The 27,195-nt window shown below is 38.2% G+C and overlaps 1 protein-coding gene and 1 pseudogene across 4 annotated transcripts in view; both read left to right on the top strand.

The window, feature by feature from the left end:
* NRXN1 (neurexin 1) overlaps nucleotides 1-27,195 on the top strand; it is a 1,648,890-nt gene that overhangs the window by 1,317,600 nt on the left and 304,095 nt on the right. The gene's annotated exons all lie outside the window — the stretch shown is intronic.
* On the top strand, nucleotides 10,707-12,725 carry LOC102831434 (annotated as a pseudogene).

Below are 27,195 nucleotides of genomic sequence, written 5' to 3'. Positions count from 1 at the left end.
TATATATGCTCTTAATTATGTTGAGTAATTTCCCTTTGATTCCTACTTTGTTAAGTGTTTTTATTGGAATGGATGTTGGATTTTGTCAAATGCCTTTTCTGCATTAATCTATATGATTGTGTGGTTCTTTTCTTATTTATATGATGGATTATGTTGACCATTTTTTTAATGTTGAACCATCCTTGTGCTGATATGGTTATCTGCTTTTGCTTCTTGGACATGTTTTGTGTTTATCTGTGGCCTTAATACTTAATGGATTGTGTGTTTTGGTATTTTTTTATGCTTTCCGATTGCCTCCAGGTAGATATGATCAGGATGTAGGCTTCCATTTTCACTCTTCTTATTGCTCAACTCAGAATAACCTTCACAGGTGCTGTCTACCTCCCTGGTGTATGGTAGTTGGTATTGGTTGTTGCCTGCATTTTGGTGTTTTATAGAGTGTGGTTGTAGCTTGACTGTATGGCAGCAGTTGCTGTCTCTTCTTGGATAATATAGGGAAAGAATTCTCCAAAGGTAAAAAGGTTGAGCATAAAAGCCAAAACAGCAACAGGAAAAAAAATAAGAAAAAAAAACAAAAAACAAAAAAAACCCAAACACAAATCAACAACAACAACAAAAACTAGATTGGATACTGTAGTCTATAATCACTGAAAAGGTAGATTAAGGAGAGAAGAAAAAAAAAAAAAATCAGTAGCCTAATATGAGTATGACTTTAATGTCTGCTTTCATCTTTGTGCCTGCAATGTCACCTGATAAATTTCAAGATACCACTGGTGTACATCACGATTTGATTTTATTTTTGGCCTGTTTTGTTTTTAAACTCTCTTTCCCTCACCATACCCCTTGTTCTGGTATTTTCCCTATTAAAAAACAGTTCAGGGCTGGCTCTTGGGCTGAGAGTATCTGTGTGCATGCATGGCAGAAGAACCCACCAGTGGTGGGGATGGGGGGATGAATACTCACTCATACACCACCTCTAGCCACCAGAATGGAGTTGTGCAAAAAATGGGGGGCCAATGAACAGATACAGGAAAAAAAAAAAGAGCAAAGCAAAACTGACAAAGTTTATTATCCACCTTTGCTCTCAGGTTCCTGTGGCTTTATTCATGGTGGGTCTGCTATCCAGCTTGGTCTTGCCATTTGGTCTCACCCAAGTTGTTGGGTCCGGGCCACTGAGCCCGGGAGATTAAAAAATACATGATTTCTTACTTCTGCTACAAGTTTTGTTAGCTATAAGCCTTCAAGCTTTTTAAATATTCCTACCTATGTGTTTCAGAGTTTTGGACCTCTGCCCTAAACCCTCTTCACCTGATATTCTGTGGTATTGCTGATGGTGAACTTTACTGCACCTCTACCCTATCCACTATCAAGTCCCGCCACCAATCATTTCCCTTTGGTACAGTGACTCTGTGTATTCCTTCAATCTTCTTTTGATACTTTCTGCATCATTCAATAATTTACCCAGGGAATCCTTCAATAATGAAAGTCGAGGTTTGAAATTTTTCTACAGTTCCCCCAGCTTGGGAAATGCTTAGTATGTTCTTGCTCTTTAGTTTTCTGACTCCAAACCTTTGCACATTTTGTTGTAATATTTTGCTTTGTCTTCTCAAGTGGATCTTTGAAATTTTCTATTCAGCTCTTGTACCTCTTCATTTCTTCCATTTGCTCTAGCATCTCTATGCAAAAGGACAAGTTTCAGTGTCTCTTCTGACATCCATTTTAACTGTTTCCTTCTTTCTTATCTTCTCAGTGACTTTTTGCTTTCTTCATGTATGATGCTTCTCAACTTTCCACTTAAAACCAAACTACCAACACTCATCTGTCAGTTTGTCGTACTGTGGTGGCCTGTGATTCTGAAAGCTATGTCACCAGTATTTTAAATATCAGCAGTGTCACCCATGGTCAGCAGGTTTCAGATGAGCTTCCAGACAAAGACAGACTAGGAAGAAGGAGTGACGAACAACTTCCGAATATTTAGTCTCTGAAAACCTTATGAATAGCAGAGAAACACTGTCAGATAGAGTGCCAGAAATGAGCCCCTCAGATTGGCAGGTACTCAAAATGCGACCGGGGAAGAGCTGCCTCCTCAAAATAGAGTTAACCGTGATGATTCGAATGGAGTAAAGTCCGTGGGAGAAAAGCCTGCATGACCTTCATTAGGTAATGGGAAGAGAAACAGCTATAAACATCCATTGAAAATCAGAACATGAAATGTACAAAGTATGAATCTGGGAAAATTGGAAATTGTCAAAAATGAAATGGAATTCATAAACATCAGTATCTTAGGCAATAGTGAGCTGAAATGGACTGGTATTGGCCATTTTGAATCTGACAACCACATGGTTTACTATGCCGGGAATGACAAATTGAAGAGGAATGGTGTTACATTCATAGTAAAAAAAAAAAAATATCTAGATCAGTCATGACGTACAATGTTGTCTGTGATAGGATAATATCCATATGCCTACAGGGAAGCCCAGTTAATACCCCTATTATTCAAATTTATGCACCAAACACTAAAGCCAATGAGGATGAAATAGAAGAATTCTACCAACGTCTTCAATCTGAAATTGATCAAACATGAAATCAAGATGTGTTGATCATTACTGGTTATTGGAATGGAAATGTTGGGAGCAAAGAGGAAGGATCAGTAGTTGGAAAATATGGCCTTGGTAATAGAAATGATGCTGGAGAATACATGATAGAATTCTGCAAAACCAATGATTTGCTCATTTCAAATACATTCTTTAGACAGCATAAGAGACGACTATACATGTGGACCTCACCAGATGGAATACTTAGAAATCAAATTGACTACATCTGCAGAAAGAGACAATGGTAAAGCTCCATATCATCAGTGAAAACAAGGCCATGGGCAGACTGTGGAACAGACCATGAATTACTCATATGCAAATTCAAAGTGAAGCTGAAGAAAATGAAAACAAGTACACGAGAGCCAAAATATGACCTTGAATATATCCCACCTGAATTTAGAGATCATCTGAAGAACAGATTTGATACATTAAACACTAACAACTGGAGACCAGAAGAGTTGTTGAATGACACCAAGGACATCACAAATGAAGAAAGCAAAAAGTCACTGAGAAGACAAGAAAGAAGGAAAAAGTCAAAATGGATGTCAGAAAGAGACACTGAAACTTGTTTTCCAGTGTGGAGATGCTAAAGCAAATAGAAGAAATGAGGAGGCGCAAGAGCTGAACAGAAAATTTCGAATATCAGCTCGAGAAGATAAAGCCAAATTTGCAACAAAATGTGCAAAGATCTGGAATCAGAAAACCAAAAAGGAAGAACACACTCAGCATTTCTCAAGCTGTGGGAACTGAAGAAAATATTCAAGCCTCAACTTTTGTTATTGAAAGATTCTCTGGATAAATTATTGAATGCTGCAGAAAGCATCAAGAGAAGATGGAAAGAATACACAGAGTCATTGTACCAAAAGGAAATAGTTAATGTTCAACCATTTCAAGAGGTAGCATGTGATCAAGAGCCAATAATACTTAGGGAGGAAGTCCAAAGTGCATTGAAGGAATTGGCAAAGAATAAGGCACCAGGAATTGATGGAATAAAAATTGAAATCTTCCAAAATTGAGGCAGCACAAGAGGCACTCACTGATCTCTGCCAAGAAATTTGGAAGACAACTATTTGGCTGACTGACGAAGAGATCTGTATTTGTGCCCATTGCAAAGAGAGGTGACCCAACGGAATGCAGAAATCATCGGACAATCTCTTTGATATCCCATGTGAGTAAAGTTTTGCTAAAGGTGGTACAGAAATGGCTACAGTCATACATTGACAGAGAACTTATAGAGGTTCAAGCCAAATTCAGAAGAGGCCATGGAATGAGGGATATCATTGCTGATGTCTGATGGATCTTGGCTGAAAACAGAGAATATCAGAAAGATGTTTACCTGTGCTTTATTGACTATGCAGAGGCTTCTGATTGTGTGGATCATGACAAGCTATGGACAACATTGCAAATTATGAGTGTTCTAGAACACTTAATTATGCTCATGAAGAATTGTACCTGGACCAAGAGGCAGTTGTTCGAACAGAACATGGGAACACTGAATGTTTTAAAATTGAGAAAAATGTGCAGCAAGGTTGTATTTTTTCACCATACTTATTCAACCTGTATGCTGAACAAATAATCTGAGAAGCTGGGTTATATGAAGAAAAATGTGGCATCAGGATTGGAGGAAAACTCATTAACACCCTGGTATATGCAGATGATACAACCTTGCTTGCTGAAAGTGAAGAGGACTTAAAACATTAACTGATGAAGATCAAAGAGCACAGCATTGGGTATAGATTGCATCTCAATGTCAAGAAAACAAAAATCCTTACCACTGGACCAATACACAACATTTTTATTAATGTAGAAAAGATTGAAGTTGTCAATTACTTCATTCTTCTTGGAACAACTGTCAACACTCACGGAAACAGCAGTCAAGAGATCAAAGGACGTATTGCATTAGACAAATCTGCTGCACAAGACCTTTATAAAGTGTTGAAGATCAAAGATGTCAGCTTGAAGACTAAAGTGCACCTGACCCAAGCCATGGTATTTTCAATAATCTCATATGCATGTGAATGCATTACAGTGAATAAGGAAGACCATAGAAGAATTGATGTTTTTGAGTTATGGTGTTAGAGGAGAATATTGAAAGTCCCGTGGGCTGCTAAAAGAACCAATAGATCTGTTCAGGAAAAAGTGCAGCCAGAGTGCTCATTAGAGGCCAAGATGGCCAAACTTCGTCTTTCGTACTTTGGACATATTGTCAGAAGGGACCAATCGCTGGAGAAGGATATCATATTTGGTAAGGTGGAGAGTCAGAGAAAAAAAGGAAGATCCCCAACGAGTTGGAATGGCCAAGTGGCAGCATTGATCGACACAAGTAAAGCAACAGTAGTGAGGCTCGCCCAGGATCGGGCAGTGTTTCTTTCTGCTTGTGCATAAGGTTGCTATGGGTCCATACCGACTCCATGCCACCTAACAACAACAACAACAATAGCTTCTTGAATCACAGCAACTCACAAGCCACCACAGTACGACAAACTGACATGCGTGTGTTTGGGGATTTATAGCATCATATATTTCAATAAATAGAAACCTATATTTCTAGTTCTATATTTCCAGGTGCTTATTCTAAAAACCTTGTAGTCGTTCTTGAGTTCTTCCTTTTCCCACATTTCATATCTGATCTAGTAGTTGTTTTTCTTTTTAAGTGCCGTCGAGTCAATTCCAACCCTTAGCCACCCTGTATAGGTTTTCCAAGGAGTAGCTGGTGAGCTTGAACCACTGACCTAACAGTTCAAATGACTTTGCAGTCTGACACATTAGCCCATAGCACCACACCAAGATCTTGGTAATTCTACTTTTGATGATAAAATTACATATAATAACATATAACTGCTTTTCAATAGTCTGATTACTCTCCATCGTTGTCTTTTAGGCTTTTAAAAATCTATTCCAAAGAAATCTATGAATGAACATTTTAAAGCTTATATCAGATTGTATCAGTCATCTGCTTCCTGCAAAAAGCCATGTCACTCAGAGTAATATCTAGAATTCTATGATTAACTTATAAATTCCTAAGGCTCTCTACTCCTAATCAAGGAGCTCTGGTAGTGTAGTGGTTACAAATTGGTCTGCGAACCTCAAGGTCAGCAGTTTGTAACTACCAACTGTTCTATGGGAGAGAGATTAGGCTTTCTCCTGCCATGAAGATTAATAGTCTAGGAAGCCCTGTACAGGGTCACTATGAGTCGGAAGCCACTCCATAGCACATAACCACCACCTCCTACTCCTAATCACTACTCTACCTCTTAATTTAAAAAATTCCAGTTACACAAGTCTACTCAAATATGCCAAACTTGTTTCTGCTTTAGAGACTTTGTACTTGATCTTTCATTGGTACAGAATGCTCTTCTCCCAGACATGGAGTCCTGGTATGATGATTTGGGTTAAAGCACTGGAATGCACAGTTGGTTTGAACCACAAGGGCAGTGGTTTAAGCTCATAAACTGCTCCTCAGAAATCCTGTACAGGGTCATATTGGTCGGATCCAACTTGAAGGCCCTTAATAATACCACCAACATTCCAGGCATTCTTGTGGCTCCTTATCAAAACGTTCCAGGCATGGACCAATACACAACTTATCAAAGCTACCTTTGTTAGTGAGGCCTGTTTGGGCTACCCTGCCTTATAATATCATCCTTTCACAATTCTTTCCCCTTTCCTATTTTACTGTCCTCCAAATCACATACTACATATTTTCTTTATCTGACAGTATGTTATCTGTCTCCCCATTCTAGCATGAAAGCTATAGGAAAGCAGAGATTTTTGTCTCTTTGTTTATTGCTCTTTATCAAACATCAAGATAAAAACACATTAGGCACATAGAAGATGCTCCATAGATATGGACAGAACAAATGAATGAAATAGTGTTAAAATCACTGATAATGCATCCAGTAGAGAACAAAAGAAGTTTTTGGTCTAAACTGTTCAGGAAAGACTTAATGGAAAATAAGACAAAACAAAAGTTTCCCCAATATCTGGCATGTTGAAGTCGCTCAATAAATATGTTGAATAAATGAAGAAATGAATTCCTTTACTATATACTTTCAAGTGTAGGGATCATATTGCTAGGATGGATCACTTGATAATTTGATGAGTATTTTTTGTATTTGTAGTCTTTGGAGAAAAGCATGTCCAGAATAAACCTGTTCTTCATTTGGAAAGAAAAGGCTTATTTCTCAAGCAAGCCTATGTTAATGAGTGTCTTCTCTGGGAACTGGAAATGAGTCTTTTTCTTAACAAGTATTGTGAACCACACCAGAACAAGAAGTCTGTAGCTAGATGTTTCTATGCACACTGCTTCCATTTGAGTAGGTTATGTCAGAAGAGATTAAATTGTCTTCACAACAGCTAGAAATAAAGAACAAAATCCCATGTTTCTATAAATAGCAAGTGGGGAAGGAATTGTCCTTCACTCAGGATAATCTCTTTGGAATAAACTATATGGAAAGAGAATTTACCAATCAGCTTGAGATAATTAACACAGTCAAGAATCAAGCGTTGCTGGAGACTTCATTAATACAATTTCTCAGGGAAGGGTTGTTCCTTAAAAATTAGCCTCTGCTCTTTGAAAGCATGGAAAAGACACCCTCTAGCTTCTGGAGAGGATCTGTGCTTCTCCATTATCACCTCTGGTAACAGACGAGAAGGTACTTTTGATTCATTGTCACATTCAGATAAGTGAAGAAAGAAGCTTCTCAACAAGTATGAATAGATTTTGGTAAACAAATGGATTTCTTTTTTTTTTTTGAAGAGATATTAAACAGCAAGTGCATCCATTCTAGTGCAGCTTAGTGTCTAGACTTGAAGGGACTGCCTTTATTGTGTTCTGAATATATTATCACCAAGCAGGCGTTTTATGAACAATCAATGACAGTACTTCTCTGAAGATTTTCATAAATGAGTAGATCCCTTGATGAAAATTACCTTGTGGCCTTTGTTTATCTATTTTTGCCACATGTTATTTCATATTGCACTGTAAATAACCCATGCCATTATTGACCTCTGGAAAATTTCAGAAAACTTCTAGTTTTTATAGTTTGCTTTAGATTTGTTTTAAATACATTGATGATTCAATTTCACTACACAAACCATGCTTTCTTCTGTTCTAGTCAAAAGAATTAGAGTCTGTATCCCACATTATATTATGCTCTCCTGGTTAAGAGAATTTTATTGTGAGTAGTACAAAACAATGCTTATGACGCTTTGAACAAAGAAGGTGCAAATTCCAGTTCTACTACGGTCATCTTTGTTAAGTTCTCTGTGACTCAGTTTCATCTTCTCTGAAGCAGGGATAATTACACTTCCTAACTTTTAGAGTTACTTTGAGTACTAAATGAGATGGTAGAACTGCAAGGGGGGGTGCTGGTTGTGCAGTGGTTAAACACTCAACTGCTAAACAAAAAATTGGTGGTTGAAACTAATGGGAAGAAAGATCTAGTCATTTGCTTCCGTAATGACTTTAGCCTAACATAGTCTGTGGGGCAGAATCCTATTGTGGTGATATAGGATAAGTACTGGACTGCTAACCACAAGGTTGATGGTTCAAATCCACCTGCTGCTCCTTGGAAATTCTATCCAGAGTTGCTATGAGTTGGAACCCAATGACTCAATGATCTTTAACAACACCAACTCTCTGTGGCTGTTCTACTCTGCCTATTGGGTAACTATGAGTTGTAATTGGCTTGATAATACATAACAATAATAACAAATAAATACATAAAATAATTTTTGGCACATTATTGTTGCTGTTGTTTAAGTACCATTGAGTTGTTTCCAACTTATAGTGACCCTGTTTAATAGCGTTTCTGAAGAGTAGCTGGTGGGTTTGAACCACTGACATTGTGGTTAGTAGCCAGTGTTTGTCCTATATCACCACACCAGTGCTTAATAAATGTTAATTACTGCTATTATTATCCTACATATCATACTCTATAATTCAAGTTTGGAGTCCTGGTGTTGCGCTGTGGGTTAATGTGTAAGACTGCAAAGCCGTTTGAACTGCAAGGTTGGTGGTTCAAGCTCACCAGCTGCTCTTTGGAAACCCTATACAGAGTCATTTTGGATCAAAACTGACTCAACGGCACTTTACAACAAAATAATTCAAGTTTTAGTAATTAATCAAAGCCACATTGTAGTCTGTGGATCTGATCAAATGGTCGGTAGTTGATGATAGTGGAAATGTAGGTTTTTAACATTGGTGGTTATTATCAAAAAAGCTCCCCAAGCAACCAAAAACCCACTGCCCTCAAGTTGATTCCAACTCATAGTGATCCTAAATAGGATTTCTGAGACTGTCAGTCTTTATGGAAGCGGACAGCCTTACCCTTCTCCTGTGGAGTAGGTGGTGAACTTGAACAACCAACCTTGCAGTTAGCACCTGCCTAACCCACAGTGCCCCAGGGCTCCTTGGCATTTACTACAGTAAGGATAAAATAAGTAAAGGTTTTGTTTAACAATATGTGGATGGACTAATTTGTTACCATCTAAGCTATAATAAATTTCAACCAGGAAACAACATTTAATGGAAATAGAGAATGAGTATTATTATTAAATAAATAAATCCAATGATTTTATTGTCTACTTTTAATGAGATATGCATCTCATTTTAGGACATTGGGAACAGATGTCTGTGCTTCCAATTGTGTATTGCAGGCACATATGTAACACAGCAGAGTTTGTGCCTCTTAGGATTTGTTGCTGTGTGCTGTGGCGTTAATTCCAACTCATATGACCCTAGAGGACAAAGTAGAACTAACTCCATAGAGTTACTCAGGCTGTGTGGCTTAGTACTTAAGCCCTGGTGGTTTAGTACTTGGCTGCTAATGAAAAGGTTGATGGTTCAAACCTACCAGCTGCTCCTTTTGGAAGAAACACCTAGAGATATGTTTCTGGAAAGATTTTCAGCCTAGGAATACCTATGAGACAGTTCTACTTTGTCCTCTACAGTCACTATAGGTCAGAATTGACTAGATGTCACACAACAACAACAACAACAATATAAGTGTAGATCACAAAGTCATTCCTCTCAGGGAATAGCTGGTAGGCTCAAACTATAGACCTTTCAATTTGAACCTACCATCTTCTCCCTGAGAAAAATGTGCCAGCAATCCAGTCAATGAACTACCAAAAAGTAATTATTCTTAAAAAAATTGCAGGGTAAATTACATTGATGTGTTTATCCCTACAAATAAGCTATAAACAACATTATAATCAACTATTTGCTAATATCTGCTTACTAGGGTGTAGATTCTACTTTTAGCCCTCACACATAAACATGTTTGAACCTGTGTGTGTGCATGCATGTGTAAATTTGGGTCCTTGAACATTTTCCAGAATTTCCTAATAATATTTTATGAAGGAATATATTAGTAATGCATATTTATTGCCTTTTTAACTTTGAGATTTTATTAATATTTTTATCTAACTCATATATGCTTCCTTATGAAGAACTCTATAAATCATAAAGCATATGTAAATGAGAAACAGAAATTGAGAATAATTTCAAGCATAATATTAAATTGTCTTTTCATTGGTCTCTTCATTATTGGCATCTTAATGAACAAAGAGCAGAAATCTCTTAGCAGTGGCTCCAACGAGAACATATGAAGGACTACAGAGCTAGTTGGGTACACTTGTTAAAAGCATTGCAGGTCCTGTGTTAGTTTATTAGTGTTCCTCTAACAGAAATAGAAATTGGTGTCCTGGTGTGGCCCTGTAGGTTATTGTGCTAGACTGCAAACTCATTTTGAACCACAAGGTTCAAATTCACCAGATGCTGCTTGGAAACAGGGTTGCTACGTGTTGGAACCGACTTGGTGGCACTTAACAACTACAAGGAGATCTGGTAGTGTAGTAGTTACGAGTCGGGCTTTTAACTGCAAGGTCAGCAATTCAAAACTACCAGCTGCTCCGCAGGAGAAAGACGAGGCTCTCTGTTCCGGTTAGGATTTACAGCCTCGGTCTCAGTCTCGAGTTCTAGCTGGTAGCCAAGTGTGAGCGCTCCAGTCTCTTCAGAAGTGTGGCCGCCATCAATGTCATTGAGGTTCCTGCAGTCTTATCTGCACCACTTGTCCTCCACATCCAACACCACTCCCAGCTGCCATCATGGTGAAGCTCGCTAAAGCCTGGAAAAATCAAAGTGATTCCAAGAAGCTGGCTCCTTGGCTCAAAGAGGGAGAAGAAGACAATGAGGATAAAGAACTGTTAGAAGATGATGAAGAAGAAAGCAGTGGAGAAGAGGTTGTCATTCCTCAGAAAAAAGGCAAAAAGAATACCTCACTGCCATCAAAGAAGGTGGTGGCTTCTCCCACAAAAAAAAAGGTAGTTGCCACACCAGCTAAGAAGACAGTTACAGCAGCCAAAGCAGCAGCAACACCTGGCAAGAAGGGAGTCACCCCAGGCAAAGCAGTGGTGGTGACCTCTGGTAAGAAGGGAGCAGCTCCTCCAGGCAAGGGGGCAAAGAATGCCAAGAATGTCAAGAATGCCAAGAAGGAAGCGCACCACCAAGGATGATGAGGATAAGGATGAATTTGAGCCCATCATCTGCCCCTCACTTTGATGATGAGGATGATGATGATAACGATGAAGATGATGAGGACGATGAGGAAGATGATGAGGACAAGGAGGATGAAGAAGATGATTCCGAAGATGAGGCCATGGACACTACACCAGCAAAGGGCTAGAAAGTGCCTGCCAAGTTGGTTCCTGTGAAAGCCAAGAGTATGGTGAGGATGACGACAATGATGAGGAAGATGATGACAATGAGGAAAAGGGCGATGAGGAGGAAGATGATGAGTAAGATGAGGGCAACGATGAAGAGGAGGAAGAATCTGCCAAAGAAGTATCTGGAAAACAAAAGAAGGAAATGACCCAACAGAAAGCTGCTCCTGAAGTCACGAAGTAGAAAGTGGAAGCCGTAGAACCATATACAGATTTCAGTCTATCTGTTGGAAACCTAAATTTGTAACAAGTCTGCTCCAGATTTTAAAACTGGTCTCAGTGACCTTTTTGCTAAAAATGATCTTGTTGTCATGGATGTCAGAATTGGTATGGCTAGGAAATTTTGCTATGTGGATTTTGAATCTGCTGAAGACCTGGAAAAAGCCTTGGAACTCACTAGCTTAAAAGTCTTTGGTAATGGAATTAAAGAGACCAAAGGGAAATGACAGTAAGAAAGACTGAGATGCCAGAACAGTTTTGGCCACAAACTTGCCTTACAAAGTCACTCAGGATGAATTAAAAGTGTTTGAAGATGCCTTGGAGATCAGATTAGTCAGCAAAGATGGAAAGAGTAATGGGATTGCTTATCTTAAATTCAAAATAGAAACTGATGCTAAGAAAACCTTTGAAGAAAAGCAAGGAACAGAGATTGATGGCTGTTCTATATTCTTGTACTACACTGGGGAGAAAGGTCCAAATCAAGACCACAGAGGTGGGAAGACCAGCACCTGGAGTGGTGAATCAAAAACACTGGTTTTCAGTAACCTCTCCTGCAGTGCAACAGAAGAAACTCTCCAGGAAGTGTTTGAGAAGGCAACTGCTATCAAGGTTCCTCAGAATCAAAACAGCGAATCTAGAGGGTATGCATTTATAGAATTTGCTTCTTGTGAAGATGCTAAAGAAGCTTTAAATTCTTGTAATAAAGAGGAAATTGAGGGCAGAACCATCAGGCTGGAATTGCAAGGATCCAGGGGATCCCCTAATGCGAGAAACCAGCCGTCCAAAGCACTGTTTGTCAAAGGTCTGTCTGAGGACACAACTGAGGAAACACTGAAGGAGTCATTTGATGGGTCTGTTCACGCCAGGATATTCATAGACCACGAAACGGGCTCCTCCAAAGGGTTTGGGTTTGTAGACTTCAACAGTGAAGAAGATGCTAAAGCCGCCAAGGAGGCCATGGAGGATGGGGAAATTGATGGAAACAAAGTTACCTTGGACTAGGTCAAGCCTAAGAGTGAAGGTGGCTTCAGGGAATGAGGTGGAGGCTGAGGAGGATTTGGAGGCAGAGGCGGCCTTGACACAGGAGGCCAGAGTAGATTTGGAGGGTGAGGAGGTTTCTGGGGATGCCGAGGAGGAGGAGGAGAAGATCACAAGCCACAAGGAAAGAAGACAAAGTTTGAATAGATCTTCCATCCCTGTGTTTTCCCTCTTCCATTTGAAAGCAAGGACTCTGGGGTTTTCACTCTGTTACTGGATCATGACAGAGCCTTCTGAGGACATTCTGAGACAGAAGCCCTGTGGTCTGCTTAGAAATCCTACGGAACACATTTCAAAGAGATCTGCCCTGTGGTTTTGACTGGATTTGAATTTATATTAAGTTTTATCCTATGTACAAAACCATTTTTTTCCTACAAATAGTTTTTTTGTTTTGTTTTTGTAGTTTGGGGGTGTAAAGGCAAGCAGGATATTTTGTCATGGTTTTTGCTTCAGCGACTTTGAGACAGCTTAAAAAGTCCTAAACTCTGGTGCTAGACTTGTGTTTTCCAGTGGTCTGCATTGTCACAGAGGGAGGGAAGAGACTGGCAAAGAATCTGCTCAGCAGGCCTGGCACACCATCTCCCCTTCTAAAAAGGCTGATGCCCTTGCTCACAACTATCTCAGCCACTCTCAGATAGCTGCCAAGGTAACTGGCTTTTGTAGGCTTTGTGGATGCTCTGACGTCACTGGTTTTGTAGCTGGCCCCCACATTTGTAGCAGATCTAAGGGTCAGGTGTCCCTAAACGCTCAGCATGGTGGTGTGGAATGGAGGCACTGCTGAATGGTGTTACTGAGTGTCTAAGACCTGTGTTCTTGGGTCAAAGGATTGTAAATGCGGTGAGAACTCAAGAGAAAAGTTTTGGAAGCTAGACAGTAAGATCCAAAGCCTGAGTTCACTGGTTCAAACCAGACTACTTAAAAGTTGTTGTTGTTGTTTGCCATGGAGTCGGTTCCAACTCATAGCGACCCTACACAGAGTTTCCAAGGCTATAAATCTTTATGGGAGCAGAAAGCCTCATCTTTATCCCGCTGACCAGCTGGTAGTTTCAAACTGCTGACCTTGTGGCTTAGAGCCCGATTCGTAACCACTACGCTGCCAGAGACCAAATCAAAATTGGTGTCTGTTATATGTAAAAGACTACCAAAACCATGAAAATGATTCTTTTGTGTTCTTTCTGGTGTGGCTTGGGGAGAAGTCATCAGTGCTGTGCCAGGACTGCCAAGAACCAAAAACAGGAGAAGACGGCAAGTGGATGCTGGGAACCCACAGTATGACCTAGTGTTGATTAACCAAACTGTAGGACTAAAGAGGCCAAACCCCTTAAACTTAGAGTGGATCCTTGGAGTCTTGTGTAACCTGGTGACTAGAACCTTCCTTATTACTATAATCTAATGTGACAGGTGCCCACTGGATTGTTAATAGTGCTCAGTTTTTAGCAGGCTTGTGTGTCACCCTAAAACATGGAATAAAAAAGCCATTGAGTCATTAAAAAAAAAAAAATTACAGCCTTGGAAGCCATATAAAGGGTTGCTATGAGCCAGAACTGAATCCATGGCATATCACCACCACCAGCAACAACTATAACAACCTAACAGAAATACCACACTGAGTGGCTTTACTGAACAGAAATTTATTTCCTTACAATATTGAGCACGGGGCAGCTCTCTTTGTCCACTTTATCTCTACTCGTCAGTGGTCCTTGAAGAGCTCCACATGACATTGTTTTTCTCCCCATTCATACTTGCTTGCTTCTGTCACTAACCTCTATCTGAAAAGTGAGTGGCTTAAAACATGTCCTACACTGTAGTTGTCATTGCTGTTGTTAAGTGCCATCAAGTTGGTTGGGTCAGTGAAAAACAAGAAGATACTCAGAGAGATAGAATGATACATTGGCAGCAAGGATACACCAGCAAGTCCAGGCAATGTTTCATTCAGTTATACATAAGGCCACCATGAGTGAGAACCAATTCTAGGGCACCTAACAAGGATACACTGATATCCCCTATTCAACAAAACAAATGAAACAATTCAATCCGTAAAAGGTTACTTCTTATATTGAACCAAAAGAAATCCTATGGCTAAATGTTTTTCTAAACACAAATCTATGGAAGTACCTTTATGCAGTTCTTATGGGAATGTGTATTTTGTATCATTCATCTTGAACATCAGTAGAAAAACTAATAAGAGCACAAATAAACTGTAGCAATGAAATACAGAAAAATGATGATGCTGAAACACACTGTCAGTGGCAAAGATTGATAGGTGAAAAAAGATTTTATATATAGCCTAGCATTTTAGTTTCTTTTGCCTTGTTAGTGGAATTAGGGTTGAAAACAAAAGCTTTTGAACTATGATTACACTGTTTTACTGTATCTTTTACTCAACTTGAAAGAGCTAGTTTTTTACATTATACATTCAAATGATAGATTGCACTTTTAAAATGAACCTCCTCTTCCAACTTTTCTCTGTTTATAGTAACGTTTTACATCTTCCTTTTCCATGTCAAGGGCTTTAAATGTGACAAAGAAAGTTCTGATAAAAGCCTAGGGGAAACCTCATTTCTTTTTGAGATATTCAGAAGGATTTATATTCTTACTTAATTGTGATCACTGCTTATATTTCCCAAATAAAAGAAAACCTTAAGGTGTTTACGAATGAGAAGAAAACACATGCACACGCCACCACTACCTATAACAAAACCCAAACAACAATAACTGCAAAAAATGTTGCCAGGGCATTTTGATTCTCTTGTGGAAAGAGAATAGGGCACAATACATTTAGCCATAAAAATATTGCAGTGGAAAAATCAATGTGTTTGGATGATTTAAATTTTTTTTAAGATTTTTTTCAGCAAACCCAGCCTTCCAAGTATAAAATTAAAAATTCCATATAGAAAAGCACATATTTCAAAATTCAGACATAACCCCAACTACATAGATGACACAATGGCTGTTTCAGGATTAAATATTCATGAGCTGAATTTTAAGCTATGTGATATGTAAGGAGAGTCTAAGTTGGATCAGATGACAAACATAAAGTTCTCAGAATCATGGAGGCATGAGTCAGCTGTTCTAAGCCTTTTGGAAAATGCATATCTAAAGCCTATCAGAAAATCTTAAATACCAACTAAAAATTTTTAAAAAAGATGGATTAACACACAGATATTGTGCTTTCTAGGAGCTCTGGTAGTGTAGTGGTTATGAGTTGGGCTGTTAACCTCAAGATCAGCAGTTTGAAACTACCAGCCGTTCCATGGGAGAAAGATGAGGCTTTCTGCTCCCATAAAGATTTATAGCCCTGGAAACCCTCTACAAGGTCGCTATGAGTTGGATCCGACTCCACGGCACCCCACCCCCACCCCCACCCCCTCCACCACCACCTCCTCCATCCCTCCCTCCACCGTGCTTTCTGAGAGTCAGATACTTCCCCATACACAATGAGTGTTACTTTCAATGTCTATAAAGGGATAACTCAGAGGATTGTGCAAAAAGTCATTCTTGCTGGTGAATTACAACTTATTCCAGACTTAAGTTCGAAGACAATTATGACCAATGTCTATCCTAAACTTTATCATGGTCCATTCCACAAGCCCATGGAAACACAATATGAAGGTCTGAATGCCTTCGCAACCACAGAATCCATAGGGAATCCCAGCTTTCTTGAGACAAATATAAAGGCAATTCACCACTATGGTTTCTAAACATAGTTATGGAGGCTGCTGTAGAATTTAAGGACGAAAACAAGCAGAGTCTCATTTTGTAAAAAGTTACTTACAAAGTAACATAAAAGAAAATATATGCTACTTTATTGTGTTGATTTTCATAGCTAAATTGTTATTCTAACTTTGTTGATACTCAATATACCTATCCTATAATCATAGGAATCTGGAAGAAAGGAGGGGTTTCTCCAAATAATTTACATCCAAGTTATTTAAAGATTTCTTGAGAAGACCATTCATCAACCTCCCTGTACATGATAACCTTGTTATCATGATGCTCATGATGTGGGCTGCAGACTAGCAGTTTTAGCATCTCCCAAGAATTTGATAGAAATGTTGTATCTCTGGGCTCAGCACAGATCTTCTCATTCAGAATCTGCATTCTAACAGGATCCACAGATGGCTTGCAAGCACAGTAACATTTGGAAGTCCTGCCCTATAATCCTCCATTTTCCTATTCTCATAGAAGGGTGCATTCTATTAAGCATTTATAATATGAAGACCACTGCTCGTCTGCATTTTCCCATAAACACCTTTAACTTTGTGTTCATTTACTAAACCATAATTGCATTCTATTAGAAAAGATCCCCCCGCAACCCCCTGCTGCCCAGTATGGCCTGATGCATAATTTCTGTGGTAGAAGAAAGGACACCTAAGTCTTTGTTTTATTTATTTCCACCACAGACTTATAATAAATACCAAAAAAAAAAAAAAAATTACATCACATTTCTTAGCAATGGATGCTGTGGGCCAGTTCAAGCCTTTTTCACAAACAGGAATGCTGGAGAATGAAGCTTAAATATTTTTGTCACGTTCTTTGTCAAAATTTACAGTTGAAATTTTTTTTTTTTTCTGACTGCCTGAGGCTTTATGATTTAGCTCACTGAGTCGGTGAGAAATACTCATTGAAGCTCGTCTGGTGGCGGTGTAAAGGTATATACACTAACTAGTCGGTTGCTTAAAATACTATCCAAAGCAGATTGTTCTCTTTTGAGCCACATAACAAGAAATTATTTTTTTGAAAAAATGTGTGATCATTTAATACTTGCTCCTCCAATCCATCTCTACTTTCATGTTGGTTGCTTCTGTATTATTGGCTTTATTAAAACCATATTTTCCAATATTTCCTTCCACCTTTCAGACTCAAATGTATGCCGCACACAAATGCTTGCTCTATTCAGTGTTTATGCTTGTCTTTAAATTATAGATTGAGGAGCACAGTCTAGAAAATCTCCCTCCCTGCTCTCTTTGTTGCCCATTCTTGTTTAAGGATTGTCATGAACCCTCTAATAATTCTGTAACTCAAAAGTTGCTGTTATTTTGCACAACTCTTTAGGGATTTTGCTGACTGAAAGGAACAACAGCAATCCAAGGGGTGTTTATTGTTTTATAGTCTTCAATTTTCACTGTGACAGCATCAGGATTTGGGCTAAAATGGTTTCAGAGTATGTCTGTTTCCAGATCTTATTTTTCTTCTCTAAAAAAGATTCTAATGAAAACAATTATGACACGACATTTTTAAAATGTCTGCTTCTCCAGTTATTTTCAAGGCTCCCATGCACATGTATAATGAACATACTTGCACAGGTGTCCACACAGACACACACATACACAATTTTCTCTTATTATTGCGGTTCAGTTCAGAGGACTATGAACAGAGCTTTTCCTGGGGTCTTAACGTCGCTCTCCATCACACACCAGAAAAGTGCATGAACTTTTAAGTCATTTTCAGTAGACTGTATTGCAAGAAAAAGAACAGCAGCCAGTCAGAGATATTTTGGAAAAGCCGTCCTTTCAGTGGCATCCACTGCAATTCCAGATTTAAGAAAAAGACGACCACATCCACATTACAAATTATTTAAATTACTGTTAACTTGATTTACCAAAAAACAGTTTTAAATGTCAGAGCCAGTTAGGTGGGTTGAGAGAGAGGAGATTTGCCTATTACTCTGAGTAAGTTCTCTTATACTAAGGACATAGGGACAGATGCAGGTATGGTTATTGATTAATTAATGCCACACTTGCATAGATGTTCCTGTATTCCTTTTGTAGCCATGAGAAATGATTTGAGTACCTTACTTTGAAAATTCTTGGAGGTGTCCTTTTCCTGTAGTGAAATGACCCCGTTGAAATCCCTAAATAGTTTGGAATTGCTTTTCGTATCTAATATTTGACTTTCATGTTTGAATATATGATTTCTTTTCATTGCAAATCTTTCCTTTCCCTTCCTGCTCCCACCTTCCTCTCCAGACACAGAGTCTTTAATTGATAATATGCTGTGTTTCTTACTGCTGACATAACACTTTAGGTTGTATCTCTAATTATCCCTATGAGGTTCAGATAATAACTTTAACTTCAGTGAGTTTTCCCAGCTTCCCAAAGTCATTTATTAGAACCTGTGATACTGTGTCATAAATCTTTCTGACAAACTTCAATTGCTTTAGACAAGCCAGTGGAAGAGCAACAAAAATTGCCCAGCTTTTACAGTACCCCAGCAAGAGGTGCAAGCAATTATTCCTTCGGCCTGCAATATGTTTGCCTTGTATTAAAAATTGTTCGTCACAATAAATTGAGAGGGTGAGCCTTAGGGGAATTTCAAGCTATGTCTTCAGGCACATTAGAAAGTTTCAAAAATCAATTAGGCAAGAAATCTAACTACTGGTATTAAAAAGATAGCAAATGTAATTGCTTAGCCTGAAGACTGAACCTAAGAAAATTTATTTTTCCTTTTTAAGACTTCTTAAAAAGACAGATGACTTATAAATTGAATATATACACATATGTATATAATTCTGCAATAGCTTTGGTGACACTTTGAGTTCAATGTTGAGCTGCTAATCTCAACATCTATGGTTCAAATCCAACAGCCCCCTCCACAGGAAAAAGATAAGTGTTTCTGCTCCCATATGATTTGCAGTCTTGGAAACCCTATATAGGTCACTATGTGTCAGAATGGACTCAATTGCAGTGGGAATGTAATTATTTCTAACAGAAATATTTACTTCTGTTCATAGTGAACAAACACACAATTTCAAAAAAGAAAAAAAAAGTATTTTAGAGGATTTTTTGTTGTTGTGGAGTTGGTTCTGAAACATAGCAACCCTTTATAGGGTTACTGAGCAGCAGCTGGTGCATTTGAACTGCCTTTGTGGTTTACAATCCAGTGACAATATACAAGAGGAGGGTTGGTAGAAGACAGATGAAGGTAGAGGAGGACACAAGGAACAATATAAGAGTTAAAGGGAATAGAGGTAAATACTGTTAACTGATAGCATATGGAAGTGATTGTAAACACTGAAATGAAACACACTGTAAGATCTGACGAATGTAAAACTTATGATGTGTTCTTTAAGTCTTCAATTAATTTACAATAAAATGTTTAAAAAATATTAAATAAAATAAGCATAAAGCTATTATTGATAGCAAAGTTTCCAGAGGCCAGTCTAAGTTCTCCCATCTGGATTGCTTTTCCTGTAGTTTTTTTCTGCCTGAATTCTCCTTACCCTCTTAGACAAGCAGTGTAGGGGAATGTTTGACACCCAGGATGTGCAGTAGGACAGGCCTGGTTTGTAAATTGGTTCAACTTCATGCTAGTTATGTGACCTTAATAAACATTATTCACCATTATAAATCTCAGATTATATCCAAAATAGAAATAATAATACTTCCTTCACTGAGTTGTTGTTAGTATTAAATAACAAAACACATATGCTCCAGATTGAATTGTTGTAGTTAAATGCCATCAAGTTGGTTCTGACCTACAGCGACCCTGTATAGGGTTTTCGAGGAGTGGATGGTAAGTTTGAACTTCCAACCTTGCGGTTCAATCCATCTTTGAGATCTAGTGCTTATCCTACTCTTATAGATTGAATTATACCCCTAAAATATGTACTGTGCATCATCACTCCTGTAACTGTGGCTAAATTCCCATTTGGGAATGGGTTTTCTTTGCTATGGTAATGAGATAGTATTAGTGAAGGGCCTCTTTTAAGTCAATCCCTTTTGAGATACAAACAGAGCATATTGTGCAAGCATCCAAGCAAATCAGCAGAGAAGGGAGAAGTTAGATGTCACACCATCAGAGATCTTCTTTCCAAGAAACCAAGAACAGACACTGAAAAGAGACAATCCCCTATAACCAACAGAGAGATAAAGTCTTCCCCGTGGTGGTGGTGGTGTTAAGTGTTGTCGAGTCGGTTCCGACCCATAGTGGCCCTGTATAGGGTTTCCAAGGAGCGACTGGTGAGCTTAAACCACCAACCTTGTAGTTCAAACGGCTTTGCAGTCTGGCGCATTAACCCACAGCGCCATAAGTGGGTACCCAAAATTCATAATTTCAGCTTACTCAATTGTGATAAAATAAATGTTTGTTAAAGCTACATTTTGTGGTATTTCTGTTAGAGTTGTTGTTGTTATGTGCCTTGTAGTCGGTTCCGACTCATAGCGACCCTGTACAGGGTTTCCAAGGCTGTAAATCTTTACGGGAGTAGTGCTTCATAGCGACCCTGTACAGGGTTTCCAAGGCTGTAAATCTTTACGGGAGTAGTGCTATATAACTACGATAGCACTTAAACTGTGTAGAATGTGCAGAGTGGTCAAATAGGAGGGAGCTTCAAAAAGTTTGTGAAAAATATCCCATAATCTTTTATTTTCAATGAACTTTTGAAGCCCCCTTGTATATTCACAATTGTATACATCTATTGGGAGTCATGGTGTGGCACTGTGGGTTAATGCATCAGACTGCAAAGCCATTTGAACTTAAAGGTCAGCGGTTCCAACTCACCAGCTGCTCCTCGGAAACCCTATACAGGGTCACTATGGGTCGGAATCGACTCGATGGCACTTAACAAAAACAGCGTTGAGTTCTTACTTGACTTAACATATTTTAAACACTTTGGTTTTTCATTATTGATTTTTCTTAACTCATGTTTTTGTTGTTGTTGTTGGTAAGTGCTGTCAAGTCAGTTGCAACCTATAGCAACCCTGTATAGGCTTTCTGAGGAGTGGCTGGTGAACTTGAACTGCCAACCTTGCTGTTCAAAATAATCTCGTAGCCCAGTGCATTAACCCACATTGCCACACCAGGATTCCTAACTAAATCCGGAAGCAGATAGACTTTCCATAAAATTTCAAGAAAGGAAACAACTGCTAGGAAATGGAACTAGTAAACACTCCCACACATTTGTCACAGAGTCCATTCTGTGATGTGTTTGTGAATCCTAGCTCTATGCCTATGGTTGCAGTCCCATATTGGAGTGAGTTGTCTGCTATGTTGAAGAGGCAGGATTAAGGTAGGCTAGAGGGTGTGATTCAGTTCACCAGCCTTGGTTTTCTTTGGGGACATGGTTTGCAAATTAACTGTCTTTGATATTTATGTCAAAACAAGACCTAACTTAGCATTTTAAGTTGTTCCTTTGTTAGCAAAATGCAAACTTCCTGCTTAATTTTAACAAGCAGAAGGATGGGGTCACAGAACTGGCTGAAACTAGACCTGGCTTACCCAATATGCAGAGAATGGACACCCCCAGGCACATTTGTTACTGAGTCTGACCAAACTATGACAATGCTCTTGGATTCTGACTTCATAAAATAATTCACAACTCAAATTATTATAAAAGGATTGTTTTAAAAATGCAAGATGAAAAATGATTATAAGAGAAAAGAGAGAAAAAGAGATCTAGCTGAACATGTAAATATGAACTCAGCTATTCTTAGGCCAAGTAAACAGGCATGTAAAACCAGTATCTACTTGAAACGGTATAATAATAGGTGAGGAAAGAAAAAAAAAAAAAAGATGGGTTGTTGGATTCCCATTTATATTTTATCTTCTCCAATAATCAAAATGATACTCATACTAGAAGTAATAATATGGATCTGAGGGAGGTTAACCTTAAAGTAAATAAGAAAAGAGTGAGTATTTCACATGGCAGAAATGTGGGTGGGGCTTTGTTTTGGATGAAGAGTAAGGTTTGGATAAAGAGAGCACAGATGGAAAATCTGGAGGGAGTGATTAAGGTCCTACAATTACATTTTCAAATCCACAAGAATAAGTGAAGGCAAGCTATCTAGTTACTGAGCAACGTGCAAAGATCTGAGAATGTTAGTTTGCTGAAAGTTTAATTTAGCAACCTAGTGGAGTGTGGCTCTTTTAAAAACTCACAATATTGATGGAAGACTAATGTTTTAATCAAGGAAGTTAGTGCATTGTTTATGTACCTAATTTATACATTGTGCTTGGTAGTGTTATTGTTGTTGTTAAGTACTGTTGAGTCACTTCTGATTCATAGCAACCCTGTATAGAGTTTTCGAGGAGCAAATGGTGAGTTTGAACTGCCGACCTTGCATTTTAAACTGACTTTGCAGTCCAGTGCATTATCCCTTTAAATTTATCATTAATAAACTGGGCAGCAGAAGGGTTGATGGCTGCAAAAACTTATCTAAAGAGTGATAGCTAAAGAATGGTAGGTGATTTTCCAGAAGACCTGAGTGAAGACAGTGAACTGGATAACTCTTTTCAAAAAAGTAAAGTGTTATCACATGGGAAAAAGATACAGATTACGTGATATCTATCCACAGTGCATAAAGAGAGATAACTTCCAGTTTCAAAGGATTTTTAAAAATTAATTGGCTGTTTTGAGGAGTAGTAAGTAGATTGTTTGGCAGGTTTCAAGTAGAATTTCCATGACCTTTTGTCAAGGATATTTTAGAACAGCTTCCAGTATTAGATATGTGGACTTAAGACTTGGTTCTCATTTTAAAGTTTTTGTTCTTTTATTCTCAGTTTTCACTCAGAAGAAAGGACAGACAATCTACTTCTGAAAAATCAATGATTGAAAACCCCATGAAATACAGTCATACTCTGACACACAGGGGTTGCCATGAGTTAGGGGCAACCTAACAGCAATTAGAAATTTTTAGAGTAGTTGGCTGAGTTCCTCCTACTTTTCCTATATTATATTATTGCTGTTAAATGCTGTTGAGTCATTTCTGACTCACAGTGATGCTATATAGGGTTTCTGAGGCTGTAAATCTGTGGAGCAGAAAGCCTTACCTTTTTCTTGCCCTGTGACTGGAGGGCTCGAACCAATAACCTTATGGTTCACTGTTCAGTTCTTATATTGTACACCACACTTTATGCATATCATCAATCAATCTAAAATAATGAATCAAGAGATATCCAATATACTTATTATTATTATAATTCCCCATATAAATAGTCAATTGCAATTTAGTTTCAAATAACCTGAGCCAATAAAATGACAATAATGCATTAGCCCTAAAGGGAGTCAGTTCATTGGTGAAGAAAATAAGAGGCAGAGAATGTTGATGTGTTTTGTCCTTTGGGATACATTTTCCTTTTTTACAATAACTCAGTATATGAACATTCTCTGTAACCATCAATGTTGTTGTTGTTAATTGCCATCAAGTCAGTTCTGATTCATAGCAACCCTGTATAGGGTTTCTAAGGAATGGTTGGTGGGTTTGAACTACCAACCTTGTGGTTAGCAGTCTAGTGCTTAACTGACAGCACTGCACCAGAATTCCAACTATCAGTAGGGGAATAATAAAAAAAAATTATGATTAGTGTATGTCTAAGAGTCCATACATATTGTGTGGTGGTGGTGGTAGTTATATGACACGGAGTCAGTTCTGACTAATAGAGAACCTATATAGGGTTTCTGAGGTGCTAAGTTTTTATGGGAGCAGAAAGTTTCCTTTTTCTCCCACAGAGGGTTAGTAGATTTGAAATGCTGACTTTTTCAGTTAGCAGCGCAAGCTTGTAATCCATTCTAAATTAAGATTTAGCAGGGGAAGGATTTACTTAGCTACTTTGTTGATTTATCTTTGGTAGCCACTATTACCCAATATTCTTCTCATGGCAAAAAAACAAGACTCCAGGAACTGATGGAATACAAATGGAAATCTTTCTATAAACTGATATTGCACTGGAGGCACTCACTCATCTCTGCCAAGATATTTGGAAGACAGCTACCTGGGCAACTGATTGGAAGAGATCCATATTTGTGCCCATTCCAAAGAGGTGATCCATTAAAGGTGGAAATCAAAGAATAATATAATTACTATCACATGCAAGTAAAATTTTACTAAGGATAACTAAAAAATGGCTACACTAGAGCATTGGCAGAGAACTTCCAGAGGTTCAAGCTGGATTCAGATGAAGACATGGATGAGGGATTTCATTGCTGACATCTGATGGATCTTGACTGAAAGCACAGAACACCAGAAAGATGTTTACCTGTGCTTTATTAACTACACAAATGTTTTCCACTGTGTGGATCACAACAAGCTATGGACAACATTGGGGAGAATGGGTATTATGGAACACTTAATTGTGATCATGATGAATCTGTACATAGACCAAGAGGCAATGATTTGAGCAGAACCAAGGGGACACTGAATGGTTTAAATTAGGAAAGGTGTGTGTCAGGGTTGTGTTCTTTCAGTATATTTATTCAATCTATATGCGGAGTAAATAATTTGAGAACATGGACTATATGAAGAAGAATGTGACATCAGAGTTGGCGGAAGACTCATTAACAATCTGTAATACACAGATGATACAACTGTGCTTGCTGAAAGTAAAGAGGACTTACAATACTTACTGATGAAGATCAAGACCACAGCCATCAGTATAGATTGCATCTTAATATAAAGAAAACAAAAATCCTCACCACTGGAGCAATAAATCACATCATGATGAATGGAGAAAAGTTTGGAGTTATCAAAGACTTCATTTTGCTTTACTCAACCATCAGCACTCATGGAGACAGTAGTTAAGAAATCAAATGACATATTGCATTAGGCAAATATGCTGCACAAGACCTGTTTAAAATGTTGAAGAGCAGAAATGTCAGTTTGAGAACTCTAAGGTGTGCCAGACGCAAGCCATAGTATTTTCAATAGCCTCATCTGCATGTGAAAGTTGGGCAGTGACTAAGGAAAACAATAAAAGAGTTGATGCATTTGAGTTATGGTGTTGGATAAGAATAGTTACAGTACTATAGACTTCCAGAAGGACAAACAAATCTTCGTTGGAAGAAGTGCAGCCAGAATGCTCCTTAGAATGTTGTCTAAGGAAACTTTGTCTCCATACTTTGGCTCTATTATCAGGATGCACCAGTTCCTGGAGAAGGATGACATGGTCAGCAAAAAAAAGAGGAAGACCCTCAACAAGATGGATTGGCACAGTGGTAGGAGCAATGGGCTCAAAGGTAATAATCATATGAGGCTAATGAGGCTCTTTAAAAGCCTGGCTTGAATCAAGCACACCTGAGTTCTTAAACTGACAGGATCAGGCAGTGTGATTCGTTCTGTTGTGTAAAAGGTCGCTATGGGTCAGAACTGATTGGATGGCACTTAACAACAGCAATATTATCCAGTAAAAGAGAAGCAAGAGAAAAACAAATGCTGGAACCACCTCAGCTCCTCCACTCAGATGCCTGCTTCTGCCATCTTTTTATTATTATGCTTTACTTGTCTAAATATATATACATTTACACGCACTTATAAAATGATGAAATAATCAGACATGATGTTATTTGTCATATTGAAAGTCATGTTATATTAAGGAACCTATTTGTGGTGCTGTAAGATAAGCATTGGGCTACTAATTGCAAGGTTGACAGTTCAAACCTACCAGCTTCTACTTGGAAAGCATGCACAAGCTTCCTATGAGTCAGAACTAACTCAACAGCACTTAACAACAAGAGTAACTTCCACAAGTCTTTATTTGACTAAGTGTGAAGATCATTGCGTTTCTCTGTGTCCTACTTGTTGCTTGCTTTATCCAGCTGCCTTAGTCTAGCAGGAAAGATGAGGCTCCCATAACTCTATGTAACTCCCTTGTGTTGAACAAAGTTTCCTCTTGTGTAGCTAATTAAGCTTACTAAGTCAGGAACTTTATGGAAGTAAAATTGGATAGAAATTGATAGCATCATCAATGGAATTGTGCAGACTATTCTTATTTTGTTTTCTAGACTTTTTTTTTTTTTTTTGGTAGGTTATATACAGCAGAAACCTAGGAAACATTATTTTGTGTGTTATCAATAAGTGAATATAAACCCACTCTACAAATACAAGTGAAAGATTGCTCCCTGGATACGTTTTTACTATCCCAACATAGTCCCCGAGTCTCACCCAAAGTGATTGTAGCTGCTGTTTTGATGGAAAACATCAGCTTCGAAAGTAGGATCTTCACCAGTCTCTGCTGTAAAAATTGCTGTCAGGCATTTGAGCATACTAGAAGAATCCAGAATACACTGTTATTGTTTTTCTTACAGCATTTCCTTTTTTAAAATAAGATTGTCTTAAAACAAGGAAGCATGCAATAATACACGATACCTACATGAATCCCTAACCTTGATAAATAAGCAATCTTAAATATCAAATAAAGCAGGAAGAATATGCTGTGTAGTAGCTACAGCACTGCCTTTTAAAATGTTATTGGTTGGTTTTTAGTAAATTTTACATATATTGCTCAATTGTTAATAAAATATATAAAATACATAAATATATATATTAAATATAAAAATGTATGAAATATATTTTAAAAATGGAATCCAGGTGTGACACTGTAGGGTAAACACTGGACTACTTAACCCCAAGATGGTGGTTCAAACCCGCCAAACACTCCTCAGAAATGATATATAGGGTTGCTGAGTAAGAACTGACTCAAAGGCTCTTAACAACAACAGAGTATATGAAATATCCTTAATTTTGCTTGGATCCATAATCAACACTTATAGAAACAGCAATCAATAAGTTAAATGGGCATTACATTAGCCAAATCTTCTGCAAAAGAACTTTTTAAAGTGTTTAAGAGCAAAGATGTCAGTTTGAGGACTAAGGTATGCTTGACCCAAGCCATGGTATTTCCA

The sequence above is a fragment of the Chrysochloris asiatica genome, unplaced genomic scaffold (genome assembly GCF_000296735.1).
Source record: "Chrysochloris asiatica unplaced genomic scaffold, ChrAsi1.0 scaffold00024, whole genome shotgun sequence".
NCBI lineage: Eukaryota > Metazoa > Chordata > Mammalia > Afrosoricida > Chrysochloridae > Chrysochloris > Chrysochloris asiatica.
The sequence above is the reverse complement of the archived record's forward strand: the minus strand, read 5'-3'. Positions and strand labels throughout refer to the sequence as shown.